Source organism: Bombina bombina, chromosome 1, assembly GCF_027579735.1.
Source record: "Bombina bombina isolate aBomBom1 chromosome 1, aBomBom1.pri, whole genome shotgun sequence".
Lineage (NCBI taxonomy): Eukaryota > Metazoa > Chordata > Amphibia > Anura > Bombinatoridae > Bombina > Bombina bombina.
The window spans coordinates 18546189-18554642 of record NC_069499.1 but is presented as its reverse complement, the minus strand read 5'-3'; the positions used below and the strand labels follow the sequence as shown (position 1 = coordinate 18554642).

General features: G+C 35.2%; 1 long non-coding RNA gene across 1 annotated transcript; it reads right to left on the bottom strand.

The window, feature by feature from the left end:
• Nucleotides 1-274: 274 nt before the first annotated feature.
• Nucleotides 275-732, bottom strand: LOC128635971 (uncharacterized). Its single transcript, XR_008398637.1, has 3 exons — nt 614-732; nt 448-513; nt 275-366 (listed from the first exon to the last, which is right to left on the bottom strand). It is a non-coding gene; the product is annotated as an uncharacterized LOC128635971 (long non-coding RNA).
• Nucleotides 733-8454: the final 7722 nt, after the last annotated feature.

Genomic DNA, 8454 nt, shown 5'->3' with positions numbered 1-8454 from the left:
ATATTTTTTTTTGTTTGTTTTTAAAAAAAATATATACACATATTAATAAAATTGAGATATATATATGTGTATATATATATATATATATATATATATATATATATATATATGCATACATATCTATTGTTTTATATATATATATATATATATATATATATATATATAGATAGATATATATATATATATAGATATATATATATATATAAATATAATGTTTGTAGAATAGATATATCACCATAAAAAAAAAAAAATCACCTGATGTTCCTTGATGAACCTCATCTTCTTCATGGCCCTCCTCGTCCTCTTGTTCCAAATGTTCTTCATCTTGTTCCAAATGTTCTTCTGACTCTGTAGGCTCTACATGTCCTAAAATTATTATTACAAATAAATTTATATTTATAAAATATATATGTTAAAGAAATCTCAAATAATTTTTTTTTAGATTACCTTCAATGTTATCGATATCTTCTTCTCCTTGCTCATCCATTGCATTATTATTTGGAGTGCTATTATCTATAGCATTATAAAAAAAAATAGTTAAAAGATAAATTTACTTTAATACCTGGCTTTGAATTTTTTTTTTTTCTCGAAATTACAGTTACATTTTTTATACCTGTGTCTTGAGTCCTATCTTTATCCATAAAAACTGTGGGCAATGGGTCTGATTCCCCTTCAGAACTAGAATTGGTATCAATGGGAAGAAGGTACCTTGGAGCTCTTCTTCTTTTGACTATTAAATAATATAAAATACAAAATTTGTGAAAATATATTCTTAAAAATCCAAACACACAAAAAATTTGTCTGAAAATCCTATAAAAACTTGATTCATTCACACTTATCTGCAGGCAATGGTAATCTTTTAATCCTATTATTGTTTAACTTGTTTATCTTATTGAAAATATTCCAATTAAAAACTATACATTTTTAATACTTAAGATTATATAATTAAACTATATTTATATCTATATTGCTTACATTTTTTAAGATAACTCTTTATCAAAGTGCGCATTTTAGATTGCCTCCGGTACAAGTCGTTATATCTTTTCAGACATTGTTTCCTCGTTCGTTTTTGCCCAGAGACTCTCCTTACTCTTCGCACCATTTCACAGAGAATTCGGTTTCTTGTGTCCTGGTCCAAAGTGAAAATCCCTTTCCTTTTTTTTGGAAAATATTTATCCATAGTGTAAGAAATAATCAATAATTCTCCAATAGAGAACTTCTTGGATCGTGGCATTTTCTAAATATTATTCAATCTCTACTCACTGACGGGACTAATTTTTTTTTTTAAATGCGCAATTTTGTAAGCTAATACCTATTTTTACAAATAGCACTCAATTTGGATACATATTTTGTAAAATATTATCAAGAATCGTATTTTAGTATACAACTTGATGTTTTTTTTTATCCATTTTAATAACAATGAAACATTGTATAGAACTGCGCCACAACAGCACTATTTTTTTTGCAACATTAACAAATGTTACATGTATCCGTTGATAAGGTGAAATAAAATTAAAGATACATATAACAATGTAATGATATTTAAATTTAATATTGTTATTCATAACCAAATTATCTTTATTTACATGTAAAATTGTTATTAAAAACAAAAATGGAAATCCAGGTATTCCATATGAAAAATAAACTGCGACATATCTTTCCAGAACATCAGACAGTATACGCCCATTTTCATCAACTACATTTAGATACTTTTTTGGAAACCGTTATAAAAGAAAACTTTATTTAGTTTGTATCAACACTTTAGTTATTTTTTGCGCTCTATTGTATCACATTTTTACAATGGCATCTTCCCAAGCTGGAAAGACCAAAAGCGGGAGAAGTATCATGTTCACTCATCGGCAGAATTGTATTTTGGTCGAAGCTGTTATCGAACACTACGATGAAATCATTGGGTACCAAGCAAGAACTGTAAACCCACAGAGAAAGAGAACAATTTGGACACAAATCAGTAGATCTGTTTCAGCTGAAGGAAGTTTTCCTAAGGATGTGCGGGCTTGTCGGAAGAGAGTAACTGATATTAGAAAAAACATAAAGAAAAAGGTTTGCAGGGAAAAGCAATCTGCCAAAGGAACCGGTGGAGGCCCTGGATATAGGGCCGAATTAACGGACTTTGAACAGATGCTTTATGCACGGATGGGTGATGCCGTTGTGGTTGGCCTGGATGTCCCAGCAGACACTATGGATTTTAGAGGTAAGTTAAATGTAAACGACACCCAAATTTTGTTGTTCATGATTTAAAAAAAGAGAATGAAAAACTATATATCTTTATTATTGAAATCTATTATGTAATTATTTCGATTCAATAGATATTCCTTTATGGAAAGGATATGTAGATATGCTCACTATCTCTTTAATTTTGTAGATTTCTGCTATTGGATATTAAAATTGTGATTAGTTTACATTTTTATTTGTCAGATAAGGATTATGGAGAAAATGGAGACATGAACTATAATAAAAGTAATCTAGTCAGTGTTATAACTATCTATTGTCTATCTAAATCGATCTAAATATTTGAAATTGTGTTTTTATCTATAATTATTGAAATTTAATACAAGTATATTTATATTATTTAGAGCAAGAAGATGAGGGACGTCAGGAAGAGGAGAATGATGCACAAGAGGATCAACCTTTGGAAAATGAATTCACCTCACAAGACCAAGAACCCTCCACATCCACAGTACAAAGAGAAGAAGGGGAGAGTAAGTTATTTGTAAAAAACAACCAATAGTTGTTATATATTTTAATAATAATTAACAACCAGATGAGCACTGATGATAACTTGTGGTCTAATGTATATTTTGATTGTATAAATCGATGCAGTTGATATTCTAATATTATTTTTATGTTGTTGTAGGTGTTCGTGCTTTACTGCAATCGATGCAGGACAATTCTATATTATTATTCGAGGGTAGGTTGTCTTCTAATTTAATTGTCATGTTAATTTTTTGTTTTTTTAAGAATGTAACCTATTAATAATACATATTTTCCATGTCATACAGAAGATCAGGTTGAAATCAATTTGGAACCTCTGGTTGAGGATTCTGTATGTCCAGAAGATGAGGATGAGACTCAGGTTGAGGGACAAACATCAGAGGGACCAACACCACCAAATCTAGAAACTCCTCAGAATATCATGGTCAATGACTCTGAAGAAGATGAAAGACCAGAACAATTGATAAACCCAGAAGATGTCACAGGCAGGGGAAATGATATACAAAACCTCACAGACATGGCATTGGGGTTCAGGAATGAGCAAAGTGCATTTTTTAAAGAACTGATCAGATTACAAGAAGAAAGAAATGCAATTTTAAAAGCTGATTCAGAATTTAAGAGGGATTATTCCAAAAAGAAATTAGAAATTTTGAATCGAAGATTTCCTACTCAATAATTAATTATTAATATTTCTTGTTTTTGCACTTTAATGTTCAAATTTTATTCATGTTGAAAAGTTAAACACTAGAATTTGGTTACAGTTTAAGTTATTTTTGAAAAAATGTTACATGTTTCAGTATTCAAGTTTTTGTTATTACAATAAAAATGTTATTTAAAATACAAAAAAGAATTAAGGCTGTTTGTTTGTTCAAAAAAATTTTATTAAAAGAAGAAAAACAAAATTTTTTTATTAACAAATAAACACAACTTTTTTTTTTCATCTGTCTGATTATATAACAGTAGTGATGATTGTTATTGTCCAATTTTCAAACAACTCCTGTGTTATCCGTGGTTTCTGTAATACAATGTTAAAAGATAATTAGCAATCCAGAAATATAATACTAATTCTTTGCCCCACCCCCACCCAAAAAAAATAAAATTACTTACATGAAAAATATCTCTCAATAATTTCCATACGATTTTGAACACCGGCCCTAGTAGTGTGCCTGTTTAATATTTGTTGGGGTACATAGATGTCATCTGGTTGATCCTCAAGACACAAATCATCTTCGTTAACTTGAGATATTGCAATATTATGTAACATGCAGCATACTAAAATAATGTCATTGCACTTCTCTGGTGAGTATTGCAAGTCTCCCCCTGACCTGTCCAACACACGAAATCTCATCTTCAACACACCGAAGGTTCTCTCGATAGCACTTCTTGTACTACGGTGTGACTCGTTGAATTTGATCTCTGCACGTGTATGGGGCGATGGTACTGGTGTCAGAAGCCAAGGCCTACACGGATAACCACTGTCACCTACAAATAAAAAAATTAAAAGAATTATTACATTGGAATAACAATCTATATGCACTTTTAGCAATACAGAAATTAATGAAATAAATAATAACATAAATGAAAAGATCATAAAATTAATTTTCACAAAAAAAAAAGGTCTAAAGTGTATATACATCTAACTAAAAATCTATGTCCTTCAAAGTTGAAAACCAAAATTAAACATAAAAACAATAACAACAAAAAATATGAAGTTAAACTCACCCAATAGCCAACCATGGGGCATGTCTCCACGTTCAAACGATGTAAATAATGCTGATTGTTTGAGGATATGGTAATCGTGGCAGGAACCTGGAAATCCTGAACGCACAGCCCAAATTTTGAGGTTGGCATCACAAACAGCCTGAACATTCAGTGAATGGAAGCTTTTTCTATTCCTGTATTGCTCCTCCCTTAAAGCTGGTGGTCTTAAAGCTATGTGTGTGCAATCAATTGCACCAAGAACATTAGGCATACCAGCTACTTGATAAAAAGATGCCTTAAATGTGTGCCATTCTTGCACATTCCTGGGTACAAAAATAAACTTCTTCAGATGTTTCAAAACTGCTTTTAAAACAATTCTTAGATGCCTGCAAAATGAAGGCTGGCTAATGCCCACCACAGCACTAGAGACTGCCTGAAATGAACCAGTTGACAAGAAATGCAAAACTGCTAATAATTTTAAAAGTCCAGGTATCGCCCTTGTTCTTCTTGTCCTAGGGTCTATGTCATTTTGGATCAGAGAGTAAAGATTTATAATACTCTCCCTATTTATACGAAATCTTTGCTTTATCTCCTTATCAGACAATGCCTGTAGTCCACACCGGGGTAAAAAAACTCTAGGCACTCTTTGGCGTCTCCGTATGGGCATATTACCATCAGCAAGACGATTTTCACGGGCCCTTGCCAAAGAAATAGCAGACAACAGCAGAAAATATTCCATCTTCTCTCTCACAAAAAATGAAGTAAATGAAATGTTCTCCTCAGTGGATATGGAGAACTTTGGAGGGCGTAATTGTAGGAGAATATTAGGTTCTCCCATGGCGCAAAATAGTGATAAATATGAAATTTGGCGATCTGTTAGTCGATTTGATGAAAATACGACCGAAAAAGCGCTGTTTTAAGCTTCAATCGGCGCACATGTGCGCCTTGGCGAGATAGAATAGAGTGGTCGGATTTTTCGGTCGAAAATCAGTTTTTTTGGTCGTATTTTGTTTTAATACATAGGAGAGAATTTACGCCGGCGTATTTATAGGCGTAAATGTATGAGAATTGCAATGATAAATGGAGCCCTATGTGTATATACGGATATATTTATGTGTTAGTATGTGTATATACATATATATGTATGTGTTACTATGTGTATATACCTATATATATTTATGTGTTACTATGTGTATATACATATATATTTATGTGTTACTATGTGTATATACATATATATTTATGTGTCATTATGTGTATATATATATATATATATATATATTTATGTGTTATTATGTGTACATACATATATATTTATGTGTTAGTATGCTCATATACATATATATTCATGTGTTATTATGTGTATATACATATAAATTTATGTGTTACTATGTGTATATACATATATATTTATGTTAATATGTGTATATACATATATATTTATGTGTTAATATGTGTATATACAGATATATTTATGTTAATATGTGTATATACATATATATTTATGTGTTAGTATTTGTATATACATATATATTTATGTGTTATTATGTGTATATACAGATATATTTATGTTAATATGTGTATATACATATATATTTATGTGTTAGTATTTGTATATACATATATATTTATGTGTTATTATGTGTATATACATACATATTTATGTGTTATTATGTGTATATACATATATATTTATGTGCAACTATGTGTATATACATATATATTTATGTGTTACTATGTGTATTTACATACATATTTATGTGTGTTATTATGTGTATATACATATATTTTTATGTGTTACTATGTATATATTCATATATATGTATGTGTTAATATGTGTATAATTTGCATACAAAGAGAGAAGCGCTCTACCAGGAACGAACAACAGCTCAGTGGCTTGTTCTATGGCGATTTACCACCCGGAAGCAGCCTCTTTAAGACCAGTGTGCTTTTCACAGAAGAAAACTTTCCTGAAGTATATCAGTCTGATCCCGCCAAGTAAGGTCAGTCCAGCCCCGAAATACCAGGCAATTCTCCTCTGAACAAGAAACATGACAACCCCAGACAATCGTTTCGGCCTCCTATGGGCCTCGTCAGTGAGGTGCAGCCACATTCCTCTAAGCACACTGGGCAAGGAGTCCACGTCTGGTTTCCCCCATCACCCATAGGGAGACTTCCCCAGGGTCATAATAATTTGCATACAAAGAGAGAAGCGCTCTACCAGGAACGAACAACAGCTCAGTGGCTTGTTCTATGGCGATTTACCACCCGGAAGCAGCCTCTTTTAGACCAGTGTGCTTTACACAGAAGAAAACTTTCCTGAAGTATATCAGTCTGATCCCGCCAAGTAAGGTCAGTCCAGCCCCGAAATACCAGGCAATTCTCCTCTGAACAAGGAACATGACATCCCCAGACGATCGTTTCGGCCTCCTATGGGCCTCGTCAGTGAGGTGCAGCCACATTCCTCTAAGCACACTGGGCAAGGAGTCCACGTCTGGTTTCCCCCATCACCCATAGGGAGACTTCCCCAGGGTCATAATAATTTGCATACAAAGAGAGAAGCGCTCTACCAGGAACGAACAACAGCTCAGTGGCTTGTTCTATGGCGATTTACCACCCGGAAGCAGCCTCTTTTAGACCAGTGTGCTTTTCACAGAAGAAAACTTTCCTGAAGTATATCAGTCTGATCCCGCCAAGTAAGGTCAGTCCAGCCCCGAAATACCAGGCAATTCTCCTCTGAACAAGGAACATGACAACCCCAGACGATCTCTTCGGCCTCCTATGGGCCTCGTCAGTGAGGTGCAGCCACATTCCTCTAAGCACACTGGGCAAGGAGTCCACGTCTGGTTTCCCCTATCACCCAAAGGGAGACTTCCCCAGGGTCATAATAATTTGCATACAAAGAGAGAAGCGCTCTACCAGGAACGGACAACAGCTCAGTGGCTTGTTCTATGGCGATTTACCACCCGGAAGCAGCCTCTTTTAGACCAGTGTGCTTTTCACAGAAGAAAACTTTCCTGAAGTATATCAGTCTGATCCCGCCAAGTAAGGTCAGTCCAGCCCCGAAATACCAGACAATTCTCCTCTGAACAAGGAACATGACAACCCCAGACGATCGTTTCGGCCTCCTATGGGCCTCGTCAGTGAGGTGCAGCCACATTCCTCTAAGCACACTGGGCAAGGAGTCCACGTCTGGTTTCCCCCATCACCCATAGGGAGACTTCCCCAGGGTCATAATAATTTGCATACAAAGAGAGAAGCGCTCTACCAGGAATGAACAACAGCTCAGTGGCTTGTTCTATGGCGATTTACCACCCGGAAGCAGCCTCTTTTAGACCAGTGTGCTTTTCACAGAAGAAAACTTTCCTGAAGTATATCAGTCTGATCCCGCCAAGTAAGGTCAGTCCAGCCCCGAAATACCAGGCAATTCTCCTCTGAACAAGGAACATGACAACCCCAGACGATCTCTTCGGCCTCCTATGGGCCTCGTCAGTGAGGTGCAGCCACATTCCTCTAAGCACACTGGGCAAGGAGTCCACGTCTGGTTTCCCCTATCACCCAAAGGGAGACTTCCCCAGGGTCATAATAATTTGCATACAAAGAGAGAAGCGCTCTACCAGGAACGAACAACAGCTCAGTGGCTTGTTCTATGGCGATTTACCACCCGGAAGCAGCCTCTTTTAGACCAGTGTGCTTTTCACAGAAGAAAACTTTCCTGAAGTATATCAGTCTGATCCCGCCAAGTAAGGTCAGTCCAGCCCCGAAATACCAGACAATTCTCCTCTGAACAAGGAACATGACAACCCCAGACGATCGTTTCGGCCTCCTATGGGCCTCGTCAGTGAGGTGCAGCCACATTCCTCTAAGCACACTGGGCAAGGAGTCCACGTCTGGTTTCCCCCATCACCCATAGGGAGACTTCCTCAGGGTCATAATAATTTGCATACAAAGAGAGAAGTGCTCTACCAGGAACGAACAACAGCTCAGTGGCTTGTTCTATGGCGATTTACCACCCGGAAG